The 21213-nt window shown below is 39.8% G+C and overlaps 1 pseudogene; it reads right to left on the reverse strand.

Moving 5' to 3' along the window:
- Positions 1 to 2600: 2600 nt before the first annotated feature.
- Positions 2601 to 21213, reverse strand: part of LOC138540899 (vitellogenin-A2-like) — an 83143-nt pseudogene continuing 64530 nt past the window's right edge.

Raw genomic sequence — 21213 nt, forward strand, 5'->3', positions numbered from 1 at the left:
ATATGGAGGAAATGTGATTGATCATCAGTGTTGCCGCTCTCTTGGATCCAGAAAGCATCCAATCCATCACATTATCAAACAGATAACAGCTCACGTTATCTTATTCCCATGTGATGACAATAATATTCACTTGTAGGTCAGGCCAGAGCAAGATCAAACCTCACTTTAAAAGTGGTATCTGTGTGTAATGATATGATATATGATATGATAGGATAGGTTATTTATAACATGCTTAATACCCAGAGGTTTCTAAGAGTGGACCTGTTCAAATTCAGAATGTCAACAGTCTATTGAACAGCAGGAAGAATATGCTCCTTCCTAGTGTGAAATTGTGTCATTTCTCACAACTGTTTTTCACCCAATAAATGTTAAATCAGGAAGTACTCTGCTGTCACTAATCCTATATTCACTAGTTGGTTCGCTTTATTTTTTGCATCTTTCTCATTACCATGCACTTCGGAATGCCCCCCAATCTTCTTCCAATAGTTGGCCATCAGATTCCTAGTAACAAAATCATGAATAATATGAAGAAAGATGACAGAATCTGCCATATGGATGTGAGTAGCTGTGCCTTCCATGTGAACAAAGAAGGATTCACATAGGAGGAAATTATGTCTTATTTATCCTCTATATCTGATGTCTGACTTTGTGGTTAGTGCACATTCGTGGATCACTGGTAAGACTTGATCTTTTTGTTTCTGCTGCATTTGATCTCTACCCTACTTTGAAACCTTGCATGGGTTGAGCCATTACCTTATTCTAGACTAAGATAGGTTAGCTATTGTATTACTTCTTTGGCATGTGTGCGATCTTAATGATTACCCATTTAACTTTTACTGTACGGTGTGAATGTTGTAACACCCAGACAGTGGTCTGCTATGCCTTTTCATATTCATTGAACCTCCTCTCCACTTGTGAAAGTGCTTTGCTATCATAACCTATTACTTAGTTGTCAGTCATGTTTTTGATATAGTGATGTGGATATAAATGTCTCAGAAAATGCATTCCCCTATGATGGTATGGCTCAGGCTAAGGTTTTTGGCCAGACTCTGTTTGAGTTTTGCTGCTACCTCACTTGTTTCCAGCCCCAATTGCAAGGTACCCCCCTGATACAAAAATGTCATCACTGGTCCTGCAATCTCAGCTTGTCCACCCAGCATATTTCTCAAATGTCTCTGATTTGTGGGATCCTTCAATTTTTTTTAAGTATTCAGTGGACCTACTGTGACCTAATACCCCAAGGCACTGGATGTATCTGAACATCATTGACATTTTGCAAACTTTGGCCTTTTGAAGTCTGGTTAGTACATGATGCTCTTGTGAACGTTAATAGTAAGTTCCCTGCCTTTGAATAGCATATTAGCCACATAGATGAATACCCTGTGCTCTGTTCCATTGGGCATAGCCTTATGAAGGGAAATCTCAAACTTAATTGCACTACTTGCAAACCCAAATGGCATGCAAGTCTATGAAAATTGACAACCTTTGAAGGTGAACATGAACACATGTTGAAAATCTGTGGATAACAAGACATCAATATGCTGGTTGCATGACGAATTTGGTGAAGAACTATGACTTTTGGATTTCTAGTAATCTCTGATCAGTGAATCACAGAGGCATCATAACACTCTTAATTAGCTCTCTCAAAATGACCCACAGATGTGAAAGATCATTGGATTTCATTCCCCAATATATCAGTGTTGGAAGTGCTATGCAAAGGTCTAATAATCCCGCTAGACCCCAGGTTATTGTATAACCTCTGACAATGGGTCCAGACAAGCGAATTGGATGTTTTCACTGTCAAACAAAAGTACAACCTCATAATCTTCAGGCAATGTAGTAACATGTGAATCTTTCTGCCCACAATCATAAGCATAATAGGCAAATATGCTTTTCAAATCTATGAATATTTTCCTTGTTAGTTGTTCAATTGCTCACTCAGTAGAACAAGCATTCACCAGCTGAACCTGCTCTTCTACCAATTGTTAAAACTCCAGTAAGTATTCTAGTGATGATATTTCTGCATTCTCTAGTGATTGGGTGGGTGTGACTTAATGAAATATCCCTCCTTATCATTTTTGTATTGAAATACCATGTTGATATTCCATGGATGACATATCACATACGTGGCCTCATTTGGCTATCAAGAGATGTGATGTAAACACCTCTTCTGGTTTGGAATCTCTAAACTCAGGGACATTGTCCTCTTTGACACAAGGTGCTTCAGGCATGTTGCATATAGCAGCATTGCTTATTTTCAATTGGTCATGTGATTCATGGTTCGGCATTCCAACTGGAGCTCTCTAAGCTTTACGAGTTAGAACACACAATGCTAAATATTTAGAGGTATGTGTTACTTAGCAATGTTGGGACATTTCATTGTTTTATGTTTGTTAGATCTATATCCCAGTCCCATACAGAATAGGGATCTACCCTCCAGTTACTTATAACATAAAGAGAATGGCAGATTAGCATGTTTAGGACAAGTTATTGTAAATATGGCATTAGTAGAGGTTTAGAGGATATTTCTCTGATGGGATGGATTTGTCCCTGTTTTCAGGTTCTCACCAATTTGTCTACAACAAAATACATCAACAAAATTGTTATATGCATGAAAATACTATTTATTGAACACATTAATATCAAGTGTTTTCAATTTCTCAATTTACAGCTAATGGTTCGGAAGAACAATCTGGATGTTGCATTGGTTTAATAGGAGTATTAGGAATCTGTGCTTCACGATGCGCACGGCAATGCTCCACAGGAGCATGCAGTGTGTGCATCAACCGTTTCCACAACATCTTCAGCTTTCTCCAGCTTCACCTGCCCTTCAGCCAGGTCCAGAGAGGCATCTGTAAATGAAGAGAGCAATGCATTACAGAATGGAATTCGAAATCAGTTTTGAAATTCATTAAAATGTGTCATTCAATTAGCCTTAAAGATACTGTCTCAAATCAGTAAAAGCAATTTTTAGTTGAAGCAAGATGAGATAATTTAGAAAGATTAAAAGAAAAGTTGTCATTCAAAGTGCATTTATGATTGTTTATTAAACAAGCCAAATATCTTAAAGTTACGATGCGCATTGAGCCATGGAACCGTTCCAGCATGATAGGTGAATATACAAATCACCAATACATAATTACCACTATTGTTTTAACAGAGAATTACATTTTCTAAACTTCTCTATAAATTTAATAACTATGACTTTGTTGAAGTCTATGTTACGGGAAGTATGAATGAAGCTCTTCAGGTGAGATTGACTGATTCCTGCTTTGCCATTTCAACTTTGAAGCAGGTTTTCTTTCAGGAGGAATCCTACATGCCATTCTTTGGAAGTGTCATTCACCCCTCACCTAGCTGCCCTGTGTTGTTGATACATTTCTTTTGATGAAATTACAACATACATCCATAAAAAGGTATACAGTTATATACTCAATGGAAAAACTATAGTTAAGGAACAGTTAAGGTGATCAGACGTAATGCAACAAATCGACATAATACAAATGTAAATAACATAACAAATGAATAGATAAATATAAAAAACCCTTGAAATTCAGCGGGTGTGGGAAGTGATGATTACCTTAAATTGGTGTCCCCCATTGAGGAGCACTTGGATCTAATAATGTGTTATATATAGCGCTTATGGCCAAGCACTTTCCATAGAACAAATATAGATACAAAGTTACCCAACCAGAGTTGGTACTTATTTATCGACCTTGGACGGATGAAAGGTTCAGTTGTATCTGTTGGGATTCAAACCGGCAACCTGTATATCACACACAGATCGCAGAAGCGAGCGCTCAACCCATTGGGCTATCTTGCTGCCCTCAAATTTTGTGTGTCATTATGAATCCAATCTGTTATGTATGTACTCATGAGCTTTTCAACAGGGTGAATGGTGAGTTAAGATGATCATCACTTCGCACATCCATGAATTCGAAGGGTTATGTTGCTTTAAATCTTATCACCTTAACTGTCCCTTAACTAAATTTCTATTCAATGAATTGAATTTCAAGGGTTTTGTTATACAGTAGTTTAATCAAGGGCCACTAGCCATGGTTCTCAGTCATGGCCACTGTATATGTTGACCAAACAGTTTTCTGTAGGGCCCACTAGCCGTGCTTCCGGCCATGCCCAATGTATATTTTAAGACACTAGGTTTCCTTCAAGCTGGCCTTCAGCCATGGCCGCTGAACAAGTTACACTTTTGGTTCCACTGTACAGGGCCACTGGCACAAAGCCCCATTTCGCTCTACATTGTAGATGTGATCACAGCAGATGTCCCCCATTTATTTATTTTTCCTCAGTTTCCATTCCCCCGATAATACTTTCTTTCCTTTTCCCTAGGTCCCCCATCCACCTTACTTGATTTTTACCTCCCTGTCCCCCTTCCATTATTCCCTTTCGCTCTTTGCTTTGTGTGACACATTTTTGTTTTTGAGCGCGTCATGCGTTAATACCTGAGTAATCTCGTGAGATTCCCCTGGGATTTCATTGATAATGCGAAAACCTCTGACCTGTAAATGGCTCCACAGACCACCTCCAACTCATGATGTCCTCGTTCTCCCCCGCCCCCTAGCCTGATGAGATTTCATCCTTTCTCTTCCTCCAAATAGGTTTTTTGTACTTGCTTGCATCGAGCGAAAATAATAGCAAATTTTTATTTCTGAAAATCGTCTCTGCAGCAAAGTAAAATGGGAGAAATAGCTATATTTTTGGGAGAAGGGTGCCCACCTTTCCCTCAAATATTTTCAAATCTACTGGAAAGAATAACCCAAAACCTGTCCCAGAAATTAAGACAACACTTCGTGCCTAAATTGTTTCTAATTTGGTCCAATTCCCTCAAGCAGTTTTTGTGCTTCTGCGTGATACAAATTTCGATGTTTTCCTCTATGGGAAAATGAATGCTAATGGGCCAAAAACAGCGTTTTGCTGCTTTCTTAATAACCTTTTCATTTTTTGACGAATCTTTACCAAGATTTCCACTCTGGGGATGAGGTGACAAACGTTTTGTTTGGAAAATGTCAGCCAAATCCGTCAACAGTTATTTGCAATCTAATTTTCGGATTTCCTAATGCTCATGTCATACACCTTAACTATAGTTAGCAAATCATTTGTCCTGCACTGTGAATAAAGTATTTCAGATGAAATGTAAGCTAATCAACTTAAAGCTGGCAATTCAAGTGAATTGATCGGCATGGGTCAACTACTAATGCACCAGGCTACCTAGAACTCTTACAACTGTATGACTGTAAACTCACAGACTTTGCCTCAAGGAAACCCTGAGACCTTCATCAATCAAGTATAGATTACCAGTGGTCCATTTACAGGGTGGCACTCTTATAAATTAGGCAAACTATAAACTTACCAGAATTTAGGCAGTGGAAACCAACAGATACCGGTGCAGTTCTGATTGGAGAGCATCCTTTCATGCAGCGCATAACTGGGTTAATTGAGTAGCACTTAGAATTCTCTCTATTAATGACAATGGGTTTTTCAAGTTTGACAAGCGTGCGCTGTAGTTTACAAGCTGAAAATAAAAAGCAGAGTATTAGTCATTATATGTTAAATGTAAGGGGACACTTTATCAGACAATGATCTATGTTCATGCCTCAAATTGGGAGAAAAGGATCATTAAAGTGCACCAGACTGAATTAAAATTAAACATTTGTGTTTATGGAATGTATTCTGTGACAGAGTGCGTTTCCTGCCATATTGAATAATAAAGTGTGTAATTGTCTTCCATAAATTTACCCTAATAAGGCCTATGCTGCGTTCCCTCTATAGATGTCAGCAGGGATTGACCTTTGAAATTGATGACTGTGTGCATGAAGTTCTTACATACATTCAAGTACCAAAAGTGAAGAACGTGTGCTGGAAATGTGGGTTCTAGGGGTACTTCATAAGAAAAGTTGCAATGCATTATACCTCCAGAGCAGGACTCATCTGAAAGAATCCACGCATGGCCGAAGCTCTCCTCATCTTTCGCAACAACACCATCAGGCATCTGATATTCCTGTTCCGTCTCATCGTCGTGGTGACCACAAATTCCACATGTCTTTCCCTTCATCCACAGAGCTGTGGCAACCTTCATTAGGACAAAGCAAAGAGAGATCCAAGATATACATGTCTGTTTATCATCATGTGAACATGGCCGACCTGTGGGTGTTGATAAAGCATTAGAGTACCTTGGCTGTGAGTCCGTCGTAGTACAGCTTCTCAATGCCATAGTCTTTTGCTATTAGTGACAGGGCATCACCTTCCTTTTCAATCATCACATGAGGCTCTGCAGTTGAAAGAAGAGGTGATGTCCTCTTTTACCAGAAAGAAATTGCTCATGCAGCCCATGTTGGAGAGTCGGCATAATGTACATATGATTGCATATCATATATGTATGTAATTATGTAGCTATTTGTTTGTGTATGTTATTGTGCTTACCTAAAGTAGGGTATACAATCCAATTCAATTCAAATTAGCTTTATTTCAGCACTAGGCCATAAAAGCATACAGTTCAAAAACATCATTTAAGGGTTAATACACACAATAATTTTAATTAATTTACAGCTAATAAACATTTAAAACAGTATTGGCAGTATGTGGCCACCACTTTTTAAAGTGCGATTGTTACCGTGCAGTTCAAATCATTTAATCATTTTCCCCTGCAGGCCTTTTGTTACCCATAGATACGAGTGGAATTTTGTTTATCAGTAATCATTTGGCAAACACATAAGGCACATCACATTTCATGGGTCGTCAGATTTTAGGTGGGCGTGGTAGGGGAATTATGCTTATTGGGTTTCAAGGGCCCCTCCTTTCTTGCCTCCCCCAGCCTTCATAACCCATAACCGTGTACACCATGCTTGAAACAGATAGGTTGCCATGAAGTATACAATGTGAATATTTTGCCAACAACAAAATAACAGCAAAACATCCCTTGTGCGACGTGTGCCATAATTATTGCACAACAACTTTAGGTACTTGTTCTTCTGCTTGGCATACTTCCGGCAGAAGAACAGGAAATGGGACTGAGTCTTCTTTGCCAAGACACAAACTTGATAATTGTCATTTCGCGCTGCATCCTATTTGCATGTACGATAGATATATTTGTCCCTTCCTACATTTCATATACACATAATGTGCATATGGGGGGATAACCACATCGAAATAGCTCTCAATCCCTGGGAGCAATTTACCTTCCAGGTAGAAAGCTGGCATGGCCAGCCTGCTACAAGCATTCCATATTTGATTCTGTATCCTTCCGCGCCATGCTTTTCAACCTAGTAGCTAGGCCCGCTGGGAAATCTGCATGGTTATCCCAGCAGGCCTCTAGGTGGTATTTCGCCAGGAAAGTTTTGATGTGGGCAAACCACGGCAGAGATTTGCTGCCCTGGTGCTCCAACACAAGTATTATAGTGCTGCAATATATCTTGAGCTCTGGGGTTGTCCATACCGTGACCCAATGCAAAACTGGCCTTAGGGCAACATCCGCACTTATTGGCCTGCAGCCCAACTCTAGGTAAGTTTGTATACCCAGACTCGAAGATGGCAAGCCAAGCAGGCGTTTGAGAGACCCTCTCTCTACCAACCCTAAATTGTTAGCAGCTACATATCCCCAAATCTCTGCGCTGTACTTTGCCATAGACTTAACTTGGACAGTCTTCATGGTAAGGGAAGGTGTAATAGCCCCCCGACCTTGTGCACAGTAAAGTCTCCATATTGTGCCACTGTATTTATCTATGGTTGCACTAGATTTAGCCAACTGTGGTGTCCAGCCACCTCTGTCATAGAATCTAACACCAAGGTAATCAAAACTGAGCACTTGTTCTATCAGAATGTTGTTAATATAGAGTTTGACCGTGGTGAATTTTTTGAATTTGGGTTGCAAGACTAGTGTTTTTGTTTTCTCTCAGTTAACCTCCAGTTGGAGTTCTGTGCACTTTTCGACAAAGGATCCCAAGGTAACTTCCAGCCCCCTGATGGACATGGACAAGAGGACTGCTCTTGGATCTGACATGGCGTATGACTTTGTCAATATACAGCAGAAACAACAAGTGGGCATGGGCACTGCCCTGCCTCACCCCTCTTGTTACTGCAAATGGTTGAGACAGTTCCCCTCCCAGGCCCCATCGCACCGTTGCTGTTTTACTTGAATTCAATTGAAAGATAATTTGCAGGAGATTTTATGGGATCCCGCTATCAGCCATGATGGACCACAGCGTGTCCCGTGACAAGTAGTCAAAAGCGGTCCGGAGGTCTGCAAAGACAGAATACAGATTCATGTTCCTCAAGGCCATATACTTCTGCGTGACCAGGGAACGTAGCAGGACCTGATCTGTGGTACTTATTTTAGTGATCAATAAAACCCTCCTGAACAACTCCTGTTTGGAGATGCTCATATACATGTATCATGGGGAGGTCTGTGGAATCTGGTATATGTCTAAGTGAGTGGGAGATTTTTGTAGCAAAATAGTGAGTGAGTGAAACCATCAATGAGTGAGTGAACAAAAGATCAAGACAAAGACACATTGAGATAACAAGTAAATGATTGAGTACACACCTTGCTGTAGAACACTACATAGCTCAAGGTTCTATGTCATTTCATCACCGTATATTTCAATGGCATTTAAACATGTACATTGTAACGAAAATGTTCATCTAATAGTTTTTTTGGGGGGTGACCCCCCCACGGCCCACCTTTGCCCACCGATTTTTAACTTTTCACTAACCACTCAAACCCTTATCTGCCCTTTCCCACCACCCTAAAAAACTTGAAAGACATTTTCATTATAATGTGCACATTTAAATGCCAAACTTTGAAATATACAGCGATGAAAGGACGACATACTGTGGTCTTAAATGCAGTGATATTTAGTTCTGTTGGGGTGATTAAAGGACATTTTATGAGATTACAGACACCAAGCCACTGTTAACAATGTTGTCTTAGGCTATGCTGAGTGGGCTTTGTTGCCCATTACTTTTTTACTCTCTTTAATGATCATGTTATGTAATTATAACGACACTTTACTTTACAATATTAAAAGTACAGGACTTTGGATCAGGTAATTCTAATAGCTTTTCAGTATGAAATTAATGATTTCTCAAAAAAACAATCCTTTTGCAACTCTTAATACAGTGATGGTATTACAGTATATCTCTTTTCATCTTTATTGCTACTGTGACAACATCTCATGTTTGAGGTTAGAAGATGGGACAGAGGAAGCCATGGAGGGTGCTGATCAACAACCGCTATGTCAATTACATGCTGGAGGATGTAAAACAGGGTCTCCCAGTCCATGACTAACCTTTTATGTTATGTGCTGAAACAAACAACCTATTGCTAATTTCAGAGGGACCCTTTCCCCAAAGATGTGCTAGAGATAATGTCCTAAATGTGCATATCAAGGTGGTCGTATTTCCCTGTGACCACCAGCACAAGAAGTCATATGAAACCTGGAAACACAAACCAAATACCAAAGACTTTGATTGAAAATTGCTTTGGCAAGACTTTCTTAAGGAGAAACAAACGTGAGGTCTTGCTCCTCGGAGACTGTACTTGTGTGAGCACCAGGAGCAGCGAAACAGACTGGCAGCGATGAAAGGAAGGTACAGGACATCAACATGGTGGATAGCCATAATGAGAGATACATCAGGGGATCTGGGCGCAGCCATGGAGGAAAGTAAAAACAGATTCAGACGAAAAATGGGGAACCAGTCCCTGGGCTTAGATCAAAGAGGAGAACAGCTGTATAGATGTCTTCTATTTCAGGAAGGTATAAGAGCTCTGAAGGAGCAACAGTGAGTAAGGAAGAAAGGTTTTGAGGTTCAGTGGGAGAGAGGTTACAAATCAGTGCAGTGAGGAGGTAGAAAAGCAGTGAAAGAAGTAGGAGGTCGAGCAGGAGGACAGAGAGAGAGATAGAGAGAGAGAGAGAGAGAGAGAGAGAGAGAGAGAGAGAGAGAGAGAGAGAGAGAGAGAGAGAGAGAGAGAGAGAGAGAGCAGAAATGGCAGCATACCCTGAGGTGACGAAAGGAGAGCAGAAGCAAAAAAGGAGTTCAGAGCAGGTAGAAGAGATCAGGAGGAAATGGAGAACAATGAGGACAATGGTAAGCAGAAAGGCAGCTAAAGAGTGGAGGAGTTTGGAAAGGATCAGTTAATACTGTAGAAGAATGAGGGGCAAAAAGGAGCTGGAGGGTAGAGAAAAATTGAGAATGTTTTAGGTGGCAAAGAGGTGTAGGAATTTGATGAGGTCTAGGAGAGGTAGCTGAAGCAAGCAGTGGATTTGATGGATGGCAAACTAACAGGGAAAGTGTAGGAGGAGAGATGTTTGGAGAGGAGAAGCAGGTGGTAGGAGAGAGGAGGGAGAGTTACAAACAGATGAAGAGAGCTAAATCATTGTGGTGCTTCACGGAGGAAGAAGTACAGAGCAAGAGACTGGATGAGGAGAGAAAGAGTACATGGTTGAGTAGATGGTGGTAGCACTCAACTGGTGGAATACCTATCACCCGGTGCTGGTGAGTCTGTTATAGCATCTGTCAATAACACAAACTGGGTTCCACATTGTGAAATTTGCCTGCCCCAAGATGTCCAGTCCAATGTGTTGCAAGTCTGGAGGTTTGTCCCACGATCCATGGGCCTCATGAATACAAGATGGTGGAACCAGCTACTAAGAAGAGCAACAACCTGACAAGTGTGGCAAAAGAACAGCCTAACACACATGAGAGGAAAGAAGGGTCATGGGCACTTAACAGCCCCAAAGACTGACTCTCAGAGCAAAAGGGGAGAGAGGGATGAACTGACAAACTATAGTCAGCAAGCAAGTTAGACAGGCTCTTTTTTGTTTTCATGAGTTCCCTATAACTTTGGTTCCAGTCTACCTAGAACCCTTCGCCAGTTTTCATTGTAAAATACCTTCTTTGAACTTTATATTTTGTTGATATGAGTTGTCTGTTAATCCAATAGCCACGACAGTACCAAATTTCCTTCTAATAAAGGTTGGTTGCCATAACAACACACAGTCTCAGACGGATTGGACTTTCCTTATAGTGGGTAAATACAAATTGGAGCCTCAGCTTGAAGCAAACCCTGTGCAAGACATTTCATATGGTACTAAATGTTTAAATGTGTGTGTGTACAATTAAATAGAAATTAAAGTTTAGTATGTTGTTGCTATATATCTAATTCAACCAACTTGATGTTATGTGCCTGTAAACAGTTGCAAATGTTCCATATTTTTCGCCTGGCTCTGGAGACCTTATTATTTATAATACATTGCATAAAAAAGGGGGCCCGCTACAGCTCCATGAATTACCAAGTCACTATTTGCTAATATAAACAAACATGTTTAGCTGTTAATCATGAGAGATATACAAATGCATTGTCCAAAATTAAACACACACATTGTAATAAATATAAAGCTAGTTGGACACATATCTTTATATCATAGCACATCTGTTAACAGTTTCCTGCCATAACAACTGCTGTTTTCAGACATTGGGGCTCATTATATGTTTGGTGGTATCCCACCAGTAAATCCGGTAGGATACCACCAAACGGAATTACTGTTACCGGCACTTGGTCTGCCAGAATTACCGGCGGATTACAAGTGCCAGTAAGGGTAAATTAAATCCCCATTCCGTAGAGCCCCATATGACTCTATTGGGGGATTGCTAGCATTACCAGAACAGGTAATCCCGGTGTCAGTAATACCAGCTGCTTTTTGTCAGGGGTGTGCCTGACTTGCCTCCGGCTCTTGTCAGAAGGTAAATCAGGCCCGCCACTGGCAAACTCGGAGTATGCTGGTGCGGTAACGTGCCAATAGAAGGAAATACCGGAACGTTAACACTGCAGTGGCATTCTCCCAATGAGGCCCAATTTTCATTGGAATTAACTAAACCCTTTTGTAGCTATGCATGCTTGACAGTTTTACTGGAAATGGTGGAATTTAATATAATTGTGTGCAATCAATGTCATACATGGGTGTAGTACAAGGCATGTGCTGTTCAGGTTCTCATTTAACTTACGTTTTATTAGATTTTTAAATAATATTTTTAACCAACAGTGAACTTGGTCCGTATCATGTATTCATGATTTTGATTTCACAATCAAATAATTATTCCTTTTAAGTACACCTTCGTCTGAATGAGACTGATAGGGCAAACTTGTGACTACAATTCCATTAATCGTCACCTTCTGGGAGTCACCGGATGGCGACATGGTGATGTCACTTAAAAATGAGGAATTCACAATTGTGTTAAGCATTGTCTTTGAGTTTGAGATACAAGACACCCGAATGACTCAAGCCCTGACATGGTGAGCTAATCAGGAGAAAGAACTATGGAAACTTATCAGGGCTACGAGCGAGGAAACGTGTTCTCCAGTGATGCTAAGGAAGGCAAAGCAAAGAAGAAGAAGAGGACATAGAGATTGAGGTTTGTGGATGGCGCATATCTGTTAAGATGTTCTACATATCAGAGAGCAGATAACAAAAAAGGACAGAGAATTTAAGACATGCCCTGAAGGAATAAATATTAGATGCCAGAAAACATAGGATGACAATGAGCCCTCAAACCACTGCAAACATTGGTATGCATAGTACATTGTGCGCTAGCTGGAGCCCTGTGAAATTAGGCTGTGAGTTATTACTCTGATGATAACAATGACCACCAGGATGATGTGAACATTTGGTCTTCCATTTAGAAGACAACAGGCAGTAGGTACAATAAAAACAGGTAAATACGGCACAATGTAGTCTGGGGATCTGCCTACTCTCACACATTTTGGGTGGTGTTATGTCCTGCACATTTTTTCAAACTTTTCCAGAGGTTCAGCCAAGGGTATAACATCAAGGCCCTGAGTGGAATGGAAGCAGAGCATGCAACACCTTTTTTTCAATCTTATGCACTCCCGTGTTGGCAATGTGGAAGTTTCTGAAGAAATGTATATTCCACTTGCCAGAGGAATGCTGAAGGCATTACTGGCAATATTGGAGAGAAATTGCTTGTCTACACGGAATATTTCCCCTATAGCACTGCTATGAAATAGACATAGTAATTTTAGCATTTAAAATAGAAATATAGTATAATGTCCAACAAGGTACTTACACAAATCCCACAATAAACATCAACTTTATCCACCTAGCGCCTCTAGTATTCCCAGAGTAAACACATTATTGTATGTTCATATTCACATGTCTGTTTATAAGGGCACTTAGACTCACACAATCAAATAATTATTCCTTTTAAGTACACCTTCACATTAGTAAACACAGAATGTTATAAACCTCTGTCTTTCGTATGAGGGAAACCAGATACAAAATAGCCTGAGTCACATCATACGACTATACATTATATATTTCATGTTATGTTAAGGTGTGTATTAAACTGTTTGGCCAAATAGAGTTTCTTGATCTCTTAGCATATGATGTAATCCCACTCTAAAAATATCTAGGAAATGTGTTGCTTGATCCATTTGGGAAGGTCATATATAAACCAAATTTAAAGAAATCAAGGCATTAGATGCAATGGCATTCTAAAGTCTACAAAGCCAGAGTTCCATCTTGCAAGTGAGGTGCACTGAAACTATTTACTGCTAAAAGCCGGCTTAACTAGGATCTGTATTTACCAGCCTCTCCAGGAGGGGATCAGAAAATGGTGACTCCCTGGATGTTCTTGACTATGAATCATGCGTTCCCTCACCATTCACTATGCTGGCTAGTGATGATGAGAGTTATAGTCCAAAAAATCTGGAGAGACAAAGATTCCTGACCCCCCCATGCCCAGGGTGCGGCCGACTCTTTGATGACTCCTTCAATAAATTAAATGTGTAAGGTAATGTAAAAAGCTCAGATATTTTCAGAAAGATAGAGCCAGAGATAACAAGTTTACACCAGCAGACAGAGACGGGGCTGGCCATTGATCAAGGTTCATGGATATAATTATGCACAGGCATTTGCTAAACAGGCGCTGACATATAGTGATAAATGCTGCTGCAAAAAATAACTGGAGCATGTACTGTACTCCGGTGAAACTGTATAATGTAAACCAATCATGCATGGCTGGAGCTGTGCTGGGGCACTTGCAAGATACGTGCACATGCTCCTTCTTGACTGAGTGATTTGAGAGAAAATGTAATAACTCTTAAACTAAATATTCAATTATCTCTTGCTGTGGAGCATTGTTTGATCATCTCTATTGATTTATCAGAATGTAAGATGTGAAACAAATTGGCAAAGCTCTACTTAATTGACGCAATTATGATTAGGACGACAATAGCACTGAGCAATCAGAAGGGTAATAAATCACTAAAATGTACATATACATCTATGAATTACACCAAGTAACATTGCTTAAGTGTACATTATTAAGCCAGAGGAGTTCAGGACCTATTTGACAAACATTGATGCCCCTTTATGGAAACGTACGGTTTAGATTCCTGACACATCAGTATAACCCCCATTAATGTTATTTTCTACAAGAAAGGTTGTTTGATCTTATGGTACACTGCCTTCATTGCTTAAAATTGTGTGTGACATTGTTGCTTCTCAAAAATCTATTAAATGTTAGGAAAAGGCATACAGTCTTGCCTCAAGAATATTCCCCGGAAATTGATCTTTCTTTTGGATTAATTTGGTAGTTCCTACACCAAAAGAAGTAAAGAAATGTTCTACCAATGTTGATACAATGAATATTAAATAGGATACATTTGTGCTGTCTTGCATTTATGCATAGGTGATTTCTACTGCTTGAAAAAGCATTACCCATGTGCTGAGAATTTAAAGGCTTATTAGGAGATACACAATGTGAACATCTTACTCAATGGCAGTGATCTTAAAATTGTGGGGAAGGATCCGAAAGATGGCAAGGGGAGTGCAATGCTCTTCCAAAAGGGAATTGATTTCAATAGGAAACATGAGCAGATATGGCATCTGAGGTCTGGCAACACTATTTTTCATCAAGGGAGTGTTTGGCATCAAAATGTTTGAATACTACTGCTCTATGGTATTGCTAAGATCATGGCCCCCTCAAAAAGAATGTACATATAAAGCAAGATGCTGGGCATGCTACCACTGCAGACATTTATGCACTGTATGATAGCTGTAGCAACGGACATAGAACTGTCATCACTTACTAGCTGCCAAGCATGACATTGATGGACTTATGTTCTGGGGACTCTTCCGCTGTCTTCATCATTACCAAGAAGTTCAGCTCAGGGCTACAATCCTGGGCTAAGACATGATAGCAACTTCCAGGCATTGAGTAGTTAAATGTAACATCGTTGAAGGTTGTGATTCTATTTTGTGACACTGTGCAGTGACCTAAAATAATAACATGCATTATTTGCATTGACAAATATTGTTGTATACATTTCTATGTGAAAGTAATGTGCTATTCATTGTTAGTGATCTTTTCACATGTCCAAATATTAAAGCTCTTTAGTGGTTATATTTAGAGATCAGAATATTCATAGGTTGAGCACAAAGTAAAAATGTATTTTAGTATAACATTTTTCCATCTATATGAATGTGTACTTGATTAATATAATATCGTTTGTCCGGAAAATAACTAATTGGTTACGGTTTTGCAAGTCAGATCTACTGAACATGCTATGAGCTCTGTTCAATCGAAATTCCAATGGAAATCATACACAAGAGGACGCTGGTGAATGGCCAGCATGATAAATCTCATTGCAGGCAATGACTTGTTACTTACCTCTCAGTTTGTCTAGCAAGAGGTCAGGGACTTCAGTGAAGATATTCCAGCTGGGGGATTGAATGGCAGAGGCCTGGATATGTGGACCAGCAGGAATCGCAACTGGGAGCTCAATGGATCTGCGATATAGTGTGAGCTGCAATCGAATGAGAAGAAATACATCATGAATGGCTCTAAATGTTATCCCAGATGGTAATGCGCTATCTGTATAGGTTTTAATAAAGTATTTACCCTTGGCACTTGGATTAGGGTGTCCATCCTTCTTGACGAGCTTAGCGAGAGGATGACCTTTGCTTCTTTATGGGGATTTTTCTGGAACTTTTCATAGAATCCCACCATAAATGCTGCTCCTGGAATAAATTGGGCAGCCCTGCAAAATAATGTTCTTCTTAAGAGTGCATATTTCTAATATATGTTTAACACAAATGTTGGTCATGAAATGCATTTGTGATCATTTGCATTTGAGTATTAGTATTGCGGAAGGATGTTGTATACACTGCTCATATGCCCTAATGCTCAAAAGAAAATTGGTAAGAGATGCAGGAATTTATGAACTGGATAATTGGAAGATTTATCAATTGCACTCATGGTTCAAACAGATACATTTGGAGTTATCAGGGCTATCATCATTAATACTCAACTATTTGTATTTACTGAAAGCTGTGTTATGGATTTGGTTGATGAATTGGAACATAATCTTTGGAGGCTGGCTTGATTGTATGGCTCGGGAATGTCCTCATTTTTAGGAAAGTCCAATATAATGAATATCTCCTTTTACCACAGACCTCTAAGAAAATTATTTCTTTCCTTCAGAATTTGGCCCCTTGGTAAATTTCTAGAGATTGTGGGCATTCCCTTCTCCACGCACTCTAATTGGAGTCCATGGCATCCCGCAGGGTTTCCATGGAGAAGAAGACTGTTTGCCTACAGAATATTGTAATAGGTGTATATTCATTTGAGGATGTATGGTTATATATGTTGGTTAGCTGTAAGCCCCTCTTTATCTTGAAATGTTCATCCTTATAATGTGTTTGCATCTTTGGAAATGTTTTTTGCGTGAATGAATTCAAAACCCTACACCCTTTCGAGTAGATACCTTGTTATTTTTGTTAGTTGTTTGTTAAATGTAATTATACTGATGATAGCCTAATGATCGTATTGTTTCCTTATTAGGGAGGTAAATGGTATGCTAATACTGAAAGCATTACTTACCTTTATTTTCTTTCCAAAAATCAAATATCCATTATTTACGACATTGTATAGCCGTCTCCACTGTAATGAAGAAGCCGCATGAACAATGAGGCTCAATAGAAATTATTGGTCTCATAACAAATATTATCAATTCTAAATGTTGACAAATATAAGGGCCTCTGTTAATGCCCCATGCAATGGTTTGTTGTGTCGTTGTGTTTTACATGACAGAGGATATTGGTGTAGGGAATGTCCTGCAAAGACTGTTTGCTGACAGTCATAATGTTCATTTGAACAGTCATAATAAGCAGACACTAAAAACATAAAAAGTAGACGTGGTTTGTCCATTGCTTTCCTCTACATCAATTGACCATGCCAATCACTTAGAGGTAGGCACTGTATAAGGCCTTCATTACAAAATGAGACCTCAAATGCATGGGCCCATAACGAGATTGGTGGTATCTTGTGGTAAATTCGCTGAGATGCCAGCCAACTAAATTACCACTACCTCCACTTGATCTGGCGAAATTACCACTGGATTACAAGTGATGGTGTTAGTTTCCGTTATTTGGAGTCCATAGGACTCCATGGGGACTTTGGCAGAATTACCGCAGGCAGTAATTCCGTCAATGTTGCTGTTTTATTTGGCAGAAATGTGGCGGATTTACCTCCAGCTCTTAGCTGGAGATTAATCCTACACCTCTTTGCCAACCTCATAGTATGGGTGTGCGGGAATGCAACAGTAGCATGGCAGTGACATAATTACCACCACATTACCACTGAATTTGCCTGCACCGCCATACTCGTAATGAGGCTGAGATACTTTTACTTATAAAATGTAGACTGCTCAGGTCAGATGAACAAAGGGATCTCATCCCATTGAGAAGAGAAGAATATGGGCTTTAAAAATGGGGACACCGAACAGGGATTGGTCTGGACTCTTAGATCAATGATCTGAGAATGTTGTATTGAACTTACTGCTGGGGGCGAATTGCATGTTTTATGGAAAGACAGCCCAAGCTCATGACATGGTCCTACAGCCACTCATACATTGACAGGGAATTTGCCGGAACCGCGCTTTCCAGCAAAGTGGTACACTTAACGTTAGACATCGGATTACACACAAAGAACAGAGAAAGCACGCCCGCGCACAGGTAGGAATCCTGATTGGGTTGTAACATGCCTACCGATACAATAGAACAGTACGCATATCAGTTTACTAAATATACTGCATATTTCTAGGAAAGAATCCTCCTTACTTTCGAGCAAGGCGGGAATTCATATGTCTTCCGTGACTGGCCCTCACAGTAAAACACCCCAACTAAGTGAGGGTAGGCATATTTTTATTCAAGGAAAATGCATGAAGTCAGATTGATTGGTGTGTGGTGACAGGGGGACCCAACGCTATAGTAATTGCCTGGTCCCTCTGCGCCACATGTATAACTACTCCTATTTACATTGATATATATTTACTTTTTAGTGATCATATAATCTCTATGTGTAGAGATTTTGTGATTGAACTCCGAATCCAGCACTGAGGTTTGTGTTATTTTGCACCTATACATGATTCAGTATATTGATTAAAGCATGACTTCCAAAGAATATTCATTTCGTTTTTTTGTCATTGATTGCAGGCGATAATTAAAGAACAGTCATCCAATATTTAAACCTGAAGAAGGACGGAACTCGCCCAAAACACATAGTTAGATGAGAGGACTACTGTTACAACAATATCAGATAACTGATTCCTACTCAAATATTAGGACTTGAATACAAAGCTTTATGAGAAATTTTATGTGTCAACAATATAATCAAGTGATGTTCAAAGAAAACAATTTATGTTACAACATTGAAGTATATTTGTATTGAAACAAAATCTGTGTATGGCATTGAGAAATACACGAATATTATGATTTCAAACATATTTTACAGAAAAACTGATTTTCTGCGACTCATGAATTATTTAAACTAGCTATATATCTATAAAATGAGTGCAATTTGTTTGCTGGTTGATGTGCCCCAGTTTATTCATCGTGATTAGCAGTGAATCTCCCCAGTTTCTATGGTCCTACAGCTTCTCTAGGATTCTCACTGCTCTTTGTTCATTCCCGACAATGCTTATTATACTCTATATTCATCCCCCACAGCACTGAACCCACTGGGCAATGATTAAGCCCATGGACACTTTAGACGAGGATGGCACAATATTTAAAGATTGAATTAGGATCCTTCAGATACAGGCGGCTTGCACAGGTATTCTGGGAGATATGCATAGCATGGAAGAATACACAATATATACTCAACTGCAGAGGAGGCATAGTTAGATGTCAAAGAAGGGGTGATGTACAGCAGTGAAGAGGAGAGCAAGTGGGTCTGAGGGAGAGACTTGATAGATGAGGGTTTTACTTTAGTTCCTTCCTGAAAGTCTTAATTGCGGGAGTGAGTCGGGTTTTTTTTTTTTTTGGTAACGTGTTCCACGATGAACTCCAGTGTCTAAGCATGGAATCCATCTGCTAGGTGCTGTCTTGCATCCAAGAAGAGCATGCTGCCCCTGAACTATCCTCAAAGCTTTAACGACTAAGCACAATCCTATGTGTGTAAATTATAAGTCTTATAACTGTAGGTGAATTCTTTAACAATATACTGATGTGTGTCTTGGCTAAACTGGTGCAATGCAGGCATTGATGCATTACTAGGTATAGTTATCCTTCAAAATGTTGACACTGTGTGACAGGACAGCCTGTCATAGGTAAACGGCTGAACACCTTTACAATGCCTTTTAAATGGCCATAAATAAGTAAAATACTTATAGAAAAAAACTGTTTCTATGCATTAGTCGATTTCTAGTAATTAGGCCATCTCTTGGATTTCGGTGTTGACTAGAAACTGGCCAGTGTGCAAGAGAACATGGCACATAAATGATTAGATGATTGTGTGCCACATGCTAATGGACAAATAACAATATCTTTGCACCAAAAAGTTTCCACATCTAGGCCCCATATGTTCCATGCATTAAGAGGAAGGAAACATGAAATATTACCATTTCCCAGCTGATTTCAGTTTGGAAGGGATTCTTGGCCACTCTACTTTCACCCTCAGGGCTGGCTGACTGCCAAAGTGGCCAGTTTCAGCCTTTGCAGCAATTGTGTAGTCCTGGCAATTCTGGCCCCATTTCAGAGAAGCCTACATCATAAGATAAAAAATCAATTCAGTAAATGTAGATGGTTAGAGGAGATGTAATTTTCCTCCTCCCCATGACTTGTGTTTCTCTCAGAGCTCTTCTTTCTGCCTCACCTGAGCCTCATGAGAGTTGACGACCACAGCATTAGCGCAGGCTCGCCATTTACTTTCACCAGCGATTTCCACCACGTAGGCCTGGATCTGGGGTTTGGAGGAGTGGTAATTGGCGTATAAGATCACCTGGTACCCTTGCTTCTTGATGTAATTTCTTACAGCCTGAGCGGTAATTGCCAACATTGGGGGCTTGTTGTCTCCCAAAAACGCAGGCTAAATTATGGGAACAAAAGTGGTACAAATTAAATATACATATAACATATCAAAGTCAAATTTCCATCAGATCAAGCTAGGAGATTTATTTGTTTATATATAAAAATCAACAGGTGAGCATCTGAGCACTTTGGCTTAAAAAGTATAGAAGAGCTACCAATTAAAAAGCCTTCTCTTTATGACCCTACAGAATTTTAAATCGAAGAAACCCAAACAGAAAAAGCATGGTCCATCTACCTGGCACTTGTTCCTGAAAAATTGCAACCATTCTGTACTAGAATGAGCATAGCTATGGAAAATGATTGGCCATTTTCTCAGACATAATTCTGAGGCCCATTCCATGCAGAGCACTTTTGCAGCACCAATCTGTCATGTGAGTATGAGACCAGAGCCTAATAGGCCCCCACAATACCTAACCAGCTCTACTGGATTAGGACATGCCTCTAAGGCCGCTAGCCAATACATTGAATTCCCCATGCAAGTTCTGTGGCCAAAGACAATAAGCTCTGCTTCTGATGGAGTCAACTTCAGCCTATTCTTGGCCTGCCAGTCAGCTACCTTTGCATGCTTCTACTGAACGAACATGTCGAGAGCATCTGATTCCACTGTGAGTGGCAGAGGTTTTACATTCCTGGAAGGATAGCTCAGGGGCAACACTCTGATCTTGCAAACAAGACTACTCTGGTGAGTCAGAACAAGGACGAAGACACTGGGTGAACATTTTCACTTGTTAATTAATACATAATAAGAAAAAGGCCTCTAACTTTCCCTATTGCTATTTGGGTATTCTCTGCCTATATAAATAACTAA

This window comes from Ambystoma mexicanum, chromosome 1q (assembly GCF_040938575.1).
Source record: "Ambystoma mexicanum isolate Mex_15411 chromosome 1q, UKY_AmexF1_1, whole genome shotgun sequence".
In the NCBI taxonomy this organism is placed as follows: domain Eukaryota; kingdom Metazoa; phylum Chordata; class Amphibia; order Caudata; family Ambystomatidae; genus Ambystoma; species Ambystoma mexicanum.